The sequence below is a fragment of the Haliotis cracherodii genome, unplaced genomic scaffold, assembly GCF_022045235.1.
Source record: "Haliotis cracherodii isolate W230 unplaced genomic scaffold, xgHalCrac1.p SCAF_11, whole genome shotgun sequence".
In the NCBI taxonomy this organism is placed as follows: Eukaryota; Metazoa; Mollusca; class Gastropoda; order Lepetellida; family Haliotidae; genus Haliotis; species Haliotis cracherodii.
Genome location: NW_027266266.1, coordinates 48,654,294 through 48,669,013, shown reverse-complemented (window position 1 = coordinate 48,669,013; position 14,720 = coordinate 48,654,294). Strand labels below are relative to the sequence as shown.

Here is a 14,720-nt window from a genome sequence, read left to right as displayed (position 1 = left end):
AATTTTAAACATCTGAAGCATTTTCGGATTCCTTGTGTAATCGTCTTTGTGTCTCGACACAATTGGTACAAAGTCGTATGAGACACATCCATACTTGCATTGTATGTACACCACTCAAAACTGCAAGTAGCATTAAATTATGAGCTCGTTGTTTTATTGATTTTAAATGTTGCTTATTACCACGACTCTCCCAATGCATAATAGAATATAATATGCTATTGATTTAGGATTTATTTTCATATTATAAAATATAAGCTAGCTACACGATAAATCGTTCTACCATGACGTCATTTCTGGAGATTCAAACATGCGCTCGCATCTTGATGAGGTCGTAAATTCGACGACGATATTTATTAGAGGGAAGTGTTTTGTGAGTTGTTCCCAATAGATGTAGCAGATTACGCAATGGCCGAACGGTCGCTTCAAAACGTGGGAGAGATATGACAATCAGTATTTGGAGAAAAGGTACACATAAAAGACGTAAAACTTGTGAAAATACCTCTGTTAATAAAATAGACTTGTCCGGCATTGCCGATTTCGGAGTGTATTCAGGGATTCATCATTATTTACATACGGGTAAACGAATTGAGCGAATGTACATTGTATTAAGATCCTTAAAGAGGCTGTGCAAAATGTTGATATCTCAGGTAAGAAATAAACGACTCGTGGTCGTTGTTTATCGCACAGTAAAACACTGTGTCCCTAGTGGTTTATTCTCCCTGCAGTGTTTTCAAACAGAGTGGGAGCAACACGCTCTTTTGATATGACGAATTGAGTCATTGTCTGTTGATTAACGCCGCACTCAAAGGAGGTTTGAAATGATGTAATGCACATAATCATATGTTCGTTTTATTGGTATATTTTATGGAAACCTAGCTCATTATATGTAACGATTGCCTTTTTAAACTTTAGTAACCTTGACCTCTCATCAACGTCAAACAAAGCCTATTTAACAAGACCCTTGTCCATGAAATCATGTATGTCCAGAAGTATCCTGGCATAAAATGTTCTTCTGGTCATAAACTTCTGTCATGGGGACCTTGACTTAACAGTCGGCTAGTCATATGCCATAAAGTTAACTTAAACGCACACAAAAATTATGTCAGGTATGAAAATTCTATAGGTAAGCATGTATTACTATGAAGTGCACACATTTACATTGAAATATTCAGCTGATTAAAGTACCTTCGTTCTGACATCTGCAATTGTCATTGTCATTCCAAATCCTGACTGGGCTATACTCATTATTAAACCACTCTACTTGTTAATATTATTAATACAAGTCATTCCACGTTAGGATGGAGCCCTATTCATGATCAAATTACATGGTGAGTGTACTATTCTAAGTTTGACCACATGAAGTTTTATAGTTCACATTCTTCCTACGTTCTGTGTAGCATCCAGAGAAAATGTAATTCTGAGCGTCTACATGAATACTTCACACTAAGGTTTAAACATCCCTGAGAAGCACTACACCCAGAAGCCCTAAACAATTACATACACAGGACGACCTTGCGGTGATCGCTTTACTACACCCATTACTCCTTCAGTCAGCCTTACACCCGTAGATACCGGAGAGATAGAATTCCATCAAGGTCAGCTTGCCCAACCCGAGAGATAAGAAAGGCTCTTGCTTGAAACACAGTGACCCTGTTAGCCTGCACCGGGACTCCATGTAACCGAGGACAATTCCTTCACAACACTGTCAGTCAATAGTATTAACCTAGATACACGCAGTGCGGAAAACAATCTGTTGCAACGGCATAGACATAGAGATATACACGTATTGAAAGTAGGTCACTCTGCACCGGCTACAATATCAGACATGTTCAATGATCAATGTATAACACTTACCACTCCTATTGGATATAATTAAAAAAAAAGATCAACAAAAAGGATGAGATATTGCATTCAGTAGTAAATGGTCGTAGCTATAAATTGTAATTGAGTTTGAAAGGACTGTTAAAGAATGGATTCAATGTGAATTTTCTGATTATAGAAATCACTTCCTTTCCAACGGACATGCAGTTCTCAGTAACTAGCCCTATCTGTGTCTTAGGCTAATCAATATCAAAATCGAAATAATATGTCCCTGACATGAATGCAGAAGTAGTCATTATTGTCACTGGGTGGGTATTTTCGTTTTGATACAATATGCGTATGATATTTGAAGCATCTTAAAATAATTTGAATTCATTTTGTAGTAACGATCATTTACACTTGTCAATGCACAGTCGAATCCCGCTGTGTCGAACTCGGATGTGTCGAATGCCCGGTTGTGTCGTATTTTCCGTTGTCTCGAAATCAATGTGTAGTCCCAACATGCGTATGTGGCCCGTTTGCTTTCTGATGGCAAGTTAAGGGCTCAGGACAAGGAAGTAGATATTCCCTTGTCGTTATAGTCATGGGGCAGGTAGCAGGCCTGTGACGTGTCTATTTTTGTTTTTATACAGATGTATATCACATTTGAATTCATGTTGTAGTGAATATAATTTTCACAGTTCTTTTATTTAAGTATCGTATAAATGTACACAAAAACCACTTTGTTCCGTTTTACCTCCGTTTGTTTAATTGTTGTTTGGAAGAAGTTGTTGTAAGCAACAGAGTAACAATTTATTGTACAAAGGCACCTGTAAGACAGACTACAATTTGTATCTACAATAATGTGGCAATACATATGATATAAACTAGCATGCACACAGATTTTCGTTCAAACGTATGTCCAAAATGAATTGATAGTTTGCCGTGGTGAAGAAAATGAATACTTTGTTTTGTGAAAATTAAATACAACATCACACATTTTGTGTCAAAAGTGAAAAAGAATATATTAGTTGATGGCACTCAGGAAACAAATAATTTGTTGGCCACAGTCAGGAAAATGATATATTCTTCTAAAAACAACCCCTCCCACAAATACGGAGCAAAAAAAACCGATAGGAAGGTCACTCACAACAGAGTCGGATCGAGGATAGCGAAACGGAAAAGGAACAAAAACACAAGGCTTACAAGGCTTACTGCATGGCTAACTGCGTGACCCACACACTTACTGATCAATATAAACTTCAACCAAGCTTTGCTTTAATTACAAACTGTAGCACTACAGTAGTCACACTTCTGTCTTTAGACATGTTGACGTATGATGGACTATTCAATTAGCTCGTCATATCATGTCAATATGCTCAAATATCCACATAATCACCTCAAATATCCTGTTGTATGGTGGGACTTCCTGGATCAATAATACTGTTGTGTACCCCGCAAGGCAACCTGTTTATTAATTCTATTTGACAGCCACATGTCTTACCTCTAGTGTACCTATACAGTGTTATAACCTGATGTACATACGTGTTGGTGTACCGGAAATTAGATGAGGTCAGTGAAATTACTTACCTGTCGATGTTTGGCAAAAATCACAGTTTTCACAACTAGCTCAGAAACTACACTGATAAGGAAACCTGTTGACGCTATTATAGGCATGCGCAGTATCTATTTTCGATTTGAATTGACCTACACTACTTTGTACTTTGGCCCTGGTAATGGTATCCTTGAAGGGACAAGCAAGACCCAACTAACTCACTCGGACAATCGACGAGGTTTAACCCACAGTCGTAGCTACCTTAGGGGGTATGCATGCTCATTTGTAACTGTGAAGGGGTTCAATACCTGGGTGCAAAGACCGTTCACTGTTTCTTGATCAGGTTTTTCACTGATATCGATCTACACATGTCTTTAGCTATATAGCAATTTAATGTTTAATGTTAGGATATAGGTCTAGTTGATTGCATTTTTTAATAGGCGTTTGTTGTATTTCAATCCTTCGGGAAAAAAGACATTGGGTATTGCAAAGCGACAAATCAAGTTGAAGAACGTCTTTGTCTGTTTTCTTCCTCAAAGAAATAAGCCCGCAGACTTATCTCCCTTTTCAACTGAACATCACGTGACTTTGTTCCCGAGGGTGGCACCACGATCTTCTACGGTTCAGAACAGGACAACATGGGGCAATGAGCAGCTTCATCGTGTGCAGCATACATTGTCCGATATGTGATATGTACAGGATTAGGAATATTGAAAGTGAATGTGCAAAAGCAAAGACAAATTGAATCACAGCATCTGTTGAACAGTTTTGATAGAATTTATTTACTCAATTCAGTGAATCAGTTTTGACAGTTTTAGACTGTTTTGTTGAATCCGTCCTCATGATACATAACTTGTTTGTAAAAAGTACGGTTGTTTGAGGGTGCGAACCCCCTCCTCCCCCATATCCCCAATGCCATCTATCTTTCACTCGAGTCTCAATTGCTCACCCCGAATCCTAAATACTCATAAAACAAATTTCAGAAACATTGAGAAAAGTCCGATTTCATGTAAACCTATTCGAAAAATACCCCCCTCAATTTTTTTTATATATGCGTGTATGTAAAGGAAATGTTTGCGTCGTCCATTATTGATTTAAAAATGTTGAATCTGCGTACCAAATACGTAACACATCATGTCCCGAATATCTTCTAAATAGACCCCTGAATCCTGCTAACAGAAGGGGGATGGCAGCCTATTGTATGGTGTATTATGCGAAATGTCACTCAATAGTATGGTATAAGATGTGTTAAATCTCTCTGTGGTATGATATGATAGGTGATACTCATCGTGCAGTACATGATATATTACCCTCCATATTGTGTAATAACACGATAAACGCTGCTCAAAGTAAGGTATATGGATAGACGACACGTAATGGGTGCTAAAACTTGACACACTCTTCTCAAAGTAAGGTGTAGCAAGACAGACGACATGCAATGGGTCCTATAACTTGACTCTTCTCAAAGTAAGGTATCGCAAGATACGCGACGCTGAATTTGTGGTTTAACATGATTGCACTCCATGGTGTGGTATAACATGACGCACTCTACTCAAAGTAAGGTATAGCAAGATGCACGACACGCAATGATGCCCCAAATTTTGATTTATCATTTCAGAAAGAACTTTTCATTTCCATGACAATATGTTAACATATCAACAAGCTCAACCTCCCCGTTTACATGTGCATTATGTCCCTTTGTTTCTGTGTGGTACAATGTGTCGTAGGTGAAAGTATTTTTCATTTTTGTAATGCAACATTTCCTGTTTAACACGGAGAGTACAAAACGATAAGTGTCTGTTGTTTTTCACTTATAGGTAGGATGGGTGAGTGGGTGAGTGGGTGAGTGAGTGAGTGAGTGATTGAGCACTCAGCAATATTCCAGCTATATGTCGCGGGTCTGTAAATTGTCGAATCTGGACCAGACAACCCAGTGGCTGACATCATGAGCATCGATCAACGCAGTTGGGACACGATGACATGCATCAACCAAGTCAGTAAGTCACCTCTTACGACAAGCATAGTCGCCTTTTACCCCGGATCTTCACGTGTCGAGTGAGTGTATTACAATATTCTTTAATAGTATTTCTAAACTTATTGTAAGACTACTCACTGACTCAACGACAATGCAATCAAGGTTGTGCTATTTACAGTAATCGTTAATGTCACACAATCTATTTCAAACTTTTTCACGAGCCGAAATAACACAAAACTAAAAACCAACATTTTATATTTTATTTCACACAATTGAGAAGCAAAGATATATTGACTATAATAAAAGATGATAGTATGGATGTACATTGGTTGTTTATTTCATGTACTTTTCGTTTCAAAATGTAAATTCAACTAAGCAAATAGATGCTCATACAATACCATCAGCAAAATCCTTTCCTTTTGGCGAAATCTTTGAACAACCAAACAATGCTGGCTTGGTGTTCCATTGACAAAAGCTCAACATAGTTATGATTTCTTTGAACATTCCATGATATCATCTATCTATATCTGCAGAAGTGAAAAAAAACCACACCAAAATAATAAACTTAAGAACAAGTTGATCACTGTTGCATGTGTATATAAAATGGCACAATAAATATTTAACAGCCTATGGGTTATATACAGGAAATAAATCAAACCTTCAGTTCCACATGAGTCCGATTTGCTACCATGGAAACGCAAAACATTGTGAACTTATAAAAGTCCTGCATGGATAATTGCACTTTCAGCATTTTACCAGTGTGTATACAAAGCATCAGGGTTTACCCTTGAACTGCCTTTTAGAACAAATCCCGGTGATCACAGTGAATTGAAAAATGTCCGATTCAGAAAAGGTTTAAACGAGGATCCAAAATGCCGATGTGGCAGCCCCTGTGGAAATTCATATACTTTTTTCATTGAATGTCCTTTATTTAAATCAGATAGAAACGAATTGATGCACTCACTATTGTTAATTGTGAAAGATGCTTGTAATGTAAATATTGACCTGATGCTAGTTGGCAATGCAATTTTACCTTATTATGTGAACGAAAACATATTTAGGAATATACATACACATATAAAGTAAACAAAAAGGTTTGAGTTAGCAATTTGATTATACACACGTTTCTCTATTAATAAGCATACATGTAAATAAATGGGACAGGGCGTTCTAAGTTATGATATCTTGTGCCCAATCCTTTTTAGTGAGAATAAAATATGTTTAAAATTAAACTAAACAAATGCCGGTGAAACCGAAGCAACGAAGAAAAACCTGGAAGAGATAAATTTCAAACTATATTTAAAAAAAATGATGCACAGCAACGCCGGGTCAAAGACCTTCCAAAATAAAAACAAGCCGACATTTATTCGAGGATTCAAGCCCTGTGTGCTGTCTTGAAAAGGCAAACAAACACATCAACACCGCGTCAAAACACCGTGAAATAAACATAACTAACAAAACTTCTATAATCACACTTTAAAAATTGATGTCCAATCTATAAATCTACTGTAAACGTTAAAAGAATGCATGTCAACATTAAGAATAATACATATGATGATACTACCACACATGTTGAAATAGCGATAAATATTGTAGGGTTCAAGTTTGTATTGCTTCAATCGTCATTAAAGCGTACGTACAATATCTTCCGAAATTATCTCGCAAGAAATATCGCCATCATTATTGTAGCCATTTTGTTAATAGAAATAGTGGAATATGTGGCGCCTTAAAAATATACTTAATACTTTTCATAAAGAGTCTGAATGTATACAACACATGTCGATTTATACCAAAAGAAAACTTTGAACACATTTGCAGCGTTTGTATTTGTCCAAAATTATCATAGCCAGATACTTGTGACATCAGTTTCACATGCTGCAAGATGGACACTGTAAACTAACAATGGAATTACTTTACAAGCAGTCAACACTATGAAAAAAACCAACATGGGCTGAACATTTGTGAACTCCCAAAACTTGTGTGTTTGTTGTTTAACGCCGCACTTAGCAATATTCCTGGTATATAATCGAGTGTGGACCAGACAGACCAGTGGTTGATATTATGAGCAACAATCCACGGCGGCGGGGTACGTGACATGCCATCAACCAAGTCACCGAGCCTGACATCCCGATCCATTAAATCGCTTGTTACGACCAGCATAGGTCGCAAGAGACCAAATCTAACCTGGAACCCCATAAAAAGACAATAAGTGTTTCAACATCAAATAATGCACTCACTATTGGGCGCTAACGTACCGCTATTCACTGACAACTGAAACCATATCAGAAGTTGTGACGTTTTATATTTACTCGTTTCCTATAATGGCTACATCAATGACGAAATGATTGATCATCTTATTGATGTCCAAATTTGTTCATGAGCTTACCGGACTCAAGACAGTGATTTGCATGAATGTACAGCTATATATACAACCTTGTTTACGTGGACACCATTATGGCTTACAAAGTAGACCCAATTTAGGGATAACAATTTCTTTAATACTGTAAAGGCGACGTTTCAGTACAAATCCTTATACCGGATCTATACCGAATCGTCGCCTTTACAGTATTCAAGAAGTTGTTATTAATAAATTGTGTCTACTTTGTCATCCGTCAACTTCCATGTAATGCCTATCAAACAATTCATTATGGTTTAATTGGCATACAATGGTCACATTCATGACGAATCGTTATTTCTCTTTCTCTTATTTCTCTTGTGGATCAAGCGTTCGATTGCGTCGTGCATGTTTCTTCCTTTCGGTCATGATAATTCACAGGTTAAGTCGGTGTTAGGATAAGATCCAAAATTAATCATGACCCAGAGAGGTTTATCAAACGGGAAGGGAGTTACAGGTGTGACGAGTTTCTGTTGATGAAGGTCAAGGACATGGACTGTATGTGTTTCCTTTTCAAGAACGAATCCCAAACCCAGGCTGTAAGTTGTACCACTCTCGTTCAGTGTCAGGTTGTCATGGGACAGACATTGTCCGTTGTACCACACCTGTAGACATATTCCATTATGATCCTCGCATGTTACCAAACATGCACTCAATCCATTTATCTGTGGCTTGTTAGCATCAACAGGGCTGTCAGTCAAAGCTGCTTCGAAGATAATTTTATTGTTATCCTCTGGTGTTGTGACAGAGTATGTGACCTCCATGCCATACATGATGGTCTGTCCTGGCCTGATGACCAGAGGTGTTGATGTCAGGACAGTGCGATATGAAAGTAGTCGGCATCCTGTCCTTGGTGGAAGATGTTTTTGTTTGCCATTGGTGACAACTGGCCCCGAAACCCTCAGATCGTCACTTGCAATACTGGAGTCCCATTCCAGATCCGCACCTGGGCAGAAGACACATCGTTCGTATCAGGTGAATGCGTTACCGTGCATACAAACAAGTATGCTAAATATTATATTCGTGTGTAAATATGGTTTAACACCGTTTTAACGGTAGACCAGTCATATCACGGCGTATCAGCTTAAGGTGAGGTGAAATGGGATTTAACGTCGCGTTGAAGATTATTACACTTATATAGCGACTTGTCAGCTTAATATGGGATGAAAGTGTAATATATATATATGGTTGCTATCCGTGAATATTGAGGATAATACTATATGGATTAAAGTATAACATGTCGGTAAATCAGAAAAAAAAATAGTTTAATTAAACGAAAGTCTACCTGCCATACATATTTGGACAATTGAAGGACAACATTTAGTATCAGATAGACTGACTTCAGCAGGGTTGTAGTAATTAGTTTTGAATGTGAAGTCGGAACATACTACAAATTCCGATTACTAGAGACATATGCTTTGTAATGAAATGAGTCAGTGAGTGATTTGGGTTTTAATACGCTTTTAACAGTATTCTAGTTGTGGGAGGAAAGCCCGAATGGATGTAGGTCTCAGGGATGTTAGTAGCGTACACAAGGGACGCAACTCTGCAAAGGCGTCAGAGACGACTGCCAGCTGTTCATTTCGTTTCGCATGCGAGACACTAATCTACCCTCCAGTATACTGCGTCTGAGTTGGGTATTCATGTTAAACTGCGGCATGGTATCTCAGTGAGCTAGAACAATAAAACTGGCTGGAGTAGTACAATCAACCACACACACATACGTGCATGCATGTCGATAAATAGGTGCAATAATCTTGGCCGCGACGTTAACCTCATCTCCCATCTCACATAACCTCACCTCAGGATTTCAGCAAGGAAATGGCAGGTTTCTCTGGGGTAAGCCAACCTGGAAACCAATAGCCCTAACAATCATGGAACTGGCCGTCTCTCTGATGCACCCACGCCAACCACTCAATCTGAGGTACATTGTACGGATGTGTCCAGTCGGAGTTCTACGACAAAGCTCACTACTGAGGGGATTGCCCCTCGGGTCCTCCAAAGAGCTCAGATGAATATCCAGCAGAGACATGCTCTAATACCCAGGTATGGAGAACGGTTGGGGGCAGGCGAAACAACATCAGCCAATTCATGGTAACTCTGCCCAGGGGTTGGGTAAACATGTAAACTCACCCACCCGGGAGACCTTTGCATCAAGGTCTCTGTATTTGTCATCAGAAAAAGTTGGGCGGTCGGTGTTGCCTTGTGGTTAAAGCGTTCGCTCGTCACGTCGAAGACCCGGGTTCGATTGCCGACATGGGTACAATGTGTGAAGCCCATTTCTTGTGTCCCCCGCCGTGGTATTGCTGGAATATTGCTAAAAGCGGCATAAAATCAAACTCACTCATCAGAAAAGCCTTGTGCCTGGAGATGAACTGCTGGAGGATAATAAAATCTCTAGCATTGGGTCTGTTGTGGAGAACCTTCTTCTGTCCAGATGGAATCCAGATCCTATGATAATGGCAACACCATGTCGCTCACATACCCATGGGCACCAATAGAATGATAATACCAAAGAGGATCATCCTTGGAATGTCGAAGATGATGGTCATGCCTCTAATGCCTGTCAATGCGCTAGTGGATCTCTGGGGTACAAAGACTATTATGTATGAAGCCTTATGGATCAGTGCTCTAACAAACACAGGTGGATTATACACATCCTGTCTGCATTTCGGACAATTTTGGGGGATTTCAACCGTTGCTTGAGAAATCGTTTATCTTAATGAGGATCCAAAAGGCACAGACAAATGATTTGCAACACTTGTTTTCCGTGAAATTTCACTGCTTCAACCACTCCCAGCAATAGAATGAGGATATGCTGGATATGCTGTGTTACTGTCTCATGGGTGAAGCAGCTGACTTCTTCCCCTTGTTTCTAGTGAGTGAGTGAGTATGGTTTTACGCCGCTTTAAGCAACATTCCAGCAATATCACGGCGGGGTACGCCAGAAATGGGCTTCACACATTGTACCCAAGTCGGGAATCGAACCTGGGTCTTCGGTGTGACGAGCGAACGCTTAAACCACTAGGTTACTCGACCGTCCCTTGTTTCTAGAGAAGGATGAGTACGTCAGCTTCCATGAAACGATCCAGAAACACGAAAGGCGGTTTGGAAGATGATCTACTGCAGCTTTTCATCAGGCCTCGAATGAATCACTGGAAGAATGGTAGGAGAGGGTACAGCAAGGTGAAAATGCAGCCTTTACGGATTTGCCAGGAGACTTTATGGAGCAACAGGTTGGTGCGGAGATTCTGCCAAGGAAGTGCTAATTAAGAAGCTTCTCACTATGTCTCCAACGTAGGTCTGAGGACACTGGGACATGCTACTGATTCACAAGCAGTCTATGGCAGATCAACCATCCAAAGTGACGTGAAGCAGTTGCAGAAAGACTCTCCAAGGGACAGATAACCAATTAGCGTACAATGTTATCAAACAGATCTGGCTGGTCAACAGATGAGAAGAAGACTCAATGGACTGTATTTTGTATTATGGTTCTTTAGGGCTTTAAACTATTGAACTGTTGAAAAAAACATTGTGCGTTGTGGACAGTGATTAGTTGTCATGAATGTAGTACTATTTAATGTAAGAATCAGTGAGAAAGTTATTATATTTAGATGCTCACGTGATGTGTAAACTGCCGGAAAACCACGGATTGTGATAAAGTGTAAACATGTAGAATATTCTATGTTGTGATGACACGGTGTGGAATTTCCAGTAGCTAGTCAGGCGGGATATAAGGGGAAGAGCGTGCCTCTAGTATCTCTCACACATTTCATTACATCAAGTCCAGCTTTCGTGTGAAGATCACTCATCACCCCGGATTCCCTGCCTAGGCCATCCCAGAGGCTAGACCACTGTCGCCGATGGGTGATTATACTATTATCACTGACCTTTTGCTATCACCACAGTATTTTTGTATTTGATACTCACCACGGTCATCATTTTGTATACTGTCATTGAATATTGTACGACCACCATATTGTGTACTGTCATTGTAATTACTATGAAGTAATTTGTATTGATTTGTAAACCTAGTCAATGTTGTAAACATTTGTTGATTGCATACCATTTGTTGTTTGTTGGTTTGACACTGAGTTCATTTAAATACATATTCCTGGGTTAACACACTGTTTCAATTTGGGAATCGACAGGTAAAAATAGTGATTCATAAACACATGGTTGTGATATTGTCGGAATCGCATAACAGGTCTGCTTTTAGCAGAGGCGTCTTATGATCATGGAAATGGCGTTGTCGCTTTTATTTACAACTTCAGTGTACCATGACTTTTTGAAGACACCATTCAATGTTGTAAAATTGTGACAGGTTTTAGAAAGAAACATCTTTATACAGAATCATTTGACATTACAGTAACTATTCAAGTAACTTAAATTAGTGAGGAGAGAATTTCATTGCAGGGAACAGTTGTACTTCACTTCGTAATGCTCTCCACATCAATAAAGCAACCTGAGGGTGAACTCACATGCGAGCGATCCTTTTACTCCCAACGGCTCCTCGGTCATATATGCAGCTGTGGACACAAATGTGTTAGGGTGACATCAGTATCAATAGACATGACGTACCATTATTACCATGTGGTTCACAGTTATATGGGGATAGTTTATAACCGTCAGATGTCTGCACAGTTATGAAACAAAATGCACAAAAATATCAAAATAGAGGAAGTGTCTTTAAGAAAATACTTGAATTAAATTAAAGTACAGACTGATTACCTTGTGGCACATACTCGTATTCAATAGTCATTGCATCATTCAAGGATGTATTTCCATTTGGAGTCTCTATTGGTGAAAAGACAACTGATTTGACGAGGCCGGTCATCTTCAACAAGGGGGTAATTTTACTGAAGCAAGTTGAAGCAAAGCTGACACCAGCTCTTCTAAGTGACACCTTTGGTGACATCTCCAACATGGTGCTGAAGTTGGCAGCTGAAGACCCCATCATTTGTAGATCCTCTATCTTGTCAGCTTCACTGCGCATCTGTCGTGTGAACTCGGTAGATGATGTCACTTTTGCTAGAATATTACTGGTGGAATCCAGTTCCTCTATTGTAGGCTTCAGAATCTTGCTGGATCTCTCTTCAACATCTGACAACAGAATGCCTCTCCTCTGCTGTATTTCATTAATCAATTTGTCAAAGGCTTTGTTTATGTCAACCACGGCAGCCTGTTTTGACACCTGTATGTTTGAATGTCTTTCCTTGAGACCTTGTTTTATTTCCTCAAGTCTCTCTGCCTTCTCCCTCAGCTTGACTAAGGTATCGTCAATGGACTTTGCCTTTTCTTCGTGTGCTTCATCCACGGACACGACGTTGTGTCCCTTCCCTTCTTTGTGTTCTACTACAGTGCAGGACACACAGACGATCTTTTCACAAGTGTAGCAGTAGAACTGTAGGGGTTGGTGATGTTCTGCACACTTATGGAGACGATTGAAACTTTTACCTGGTTGTTCTTTCATTTCCTTAAAACTGACAGTTTGGTGATCTAGCATTGACTGAACTCTTTTGTGAGCATTTAGACATTCTTGGCACAGGAAGATGCCACAGTCATCACATCTGGACATGGCAGGGTTACCATCAGGACAATCTGTACATGGCAGATGGAGACCTTTCACAATCTTCAGATGATCCAGGATTCTTAGGATGATAAGCTCTTTGGGCAAAGACTTCACACCACGCGGCAGGTTATGTTGGTGTCGACACATTGGACATGATAACGTTGGGAGTCCTTGGCTGTACGCCTCTAGACATGTCTCACATATTGACTGTACACAGCAGGGCATACGACGAGGTGTCCGTCTGGCCTCATCAAAGTGTTCTGTACATATTGGGCACTCGGTGAGGAGGTCCTTGATGGCGGACGCTGATACATAGTCCGACATGGTTATCTGGAAATAAATTTGTAACATCTGAAGCATTTTCGGATTCCTTGTGTAATCGTCTTTGTGTCTCGACACAATTGGTACAAAGTCGTATGAGACACATCCATACTTGCATTGTATGTACACCACTCAAAACTGCAAGTAGCATTAAATTATGAGCTCGTTGTTTAATGGATTTTAAATGTTGCTTATTACCACAACTCTCCCAATGCATAATAGACTATAATATGCTATTGATTTAGGATTTATTTTCATATTATAAAATATAAGCTAGCTACACGATAAATCGCAAAGAACACTTGGAATGAAGCGTGGTTTATTTAACGATAAAATATTGTTATACCATGACGTCATTTCTGGAGATTCAAACATGCGCTCTTAATGAGGTCCTAAATTCGACGACGATATTTATTAATGGGAAGTGTTTTGTGAGTTGTTCCCAATAGATGTAGCAGATAACGCAATGGCCGAACGATCGCATCAAAACTTGGGAGAGATATGACAATCGGTATTTGGAGAAAAGGTACAGATAAAAGACGTGAAAATTGTGAAAATATCCCCTGTTAATAAAATAGACTTGTCCGACATTGCCGATTTCGGAGTGTATTCAGGGAGTCATCATTATTTACATAAGGGTAAACCAATTGAGCGCATGTACATTGTATTAAGATCCTTAAAGAGACTGTGCAAAAATGTTTGTATCTCATGTAAGAAATTAACGACTCTTGGTAATTGTTTATCGCACAGTAAAACACTGTGTCCCTTGTGGTTTATTCTCCCTGCAGTGTTTTCAAACAGAGAGAGAGCAACTCGCTCTTTTGATATGGCGAATTGAGTCATTGTCTGTTGATTAACGCCACCCACAAAGTCGGTTTAAAATGATGTAATGCACATCATCATATGTTCGTTTTATTGGTTTATTTTATAGAAACCTAGCTCATTATATGTAACGATTTCCTTTTTAACCTTAAGTAACCTTGACCTCTGATCAACGTCAAACGAAGCCTATTTAACAAGACCCTTGTCCATGAAATCATGTATGTCCAGGAGTATCCTGGTATATATAGAGGTTATCACGCGAGTGTGTTTGGGGATGGTA

At 39.3% G+C, this 14,720-nt stretch overlaps 1 pseudogene; it reads right to left on the bottom strand.

Annotated features, from left to right (window-relative positions):
• Positions 1 to 8,090: 8,090 nt before the first annotated feature.
• LOC139455157 (uncharacterized) overlaps positions 8,091 to 14,720 on the bottom strand; it is a 100,936-nt pseudogene continuing 94,306 nt past the window's right edge.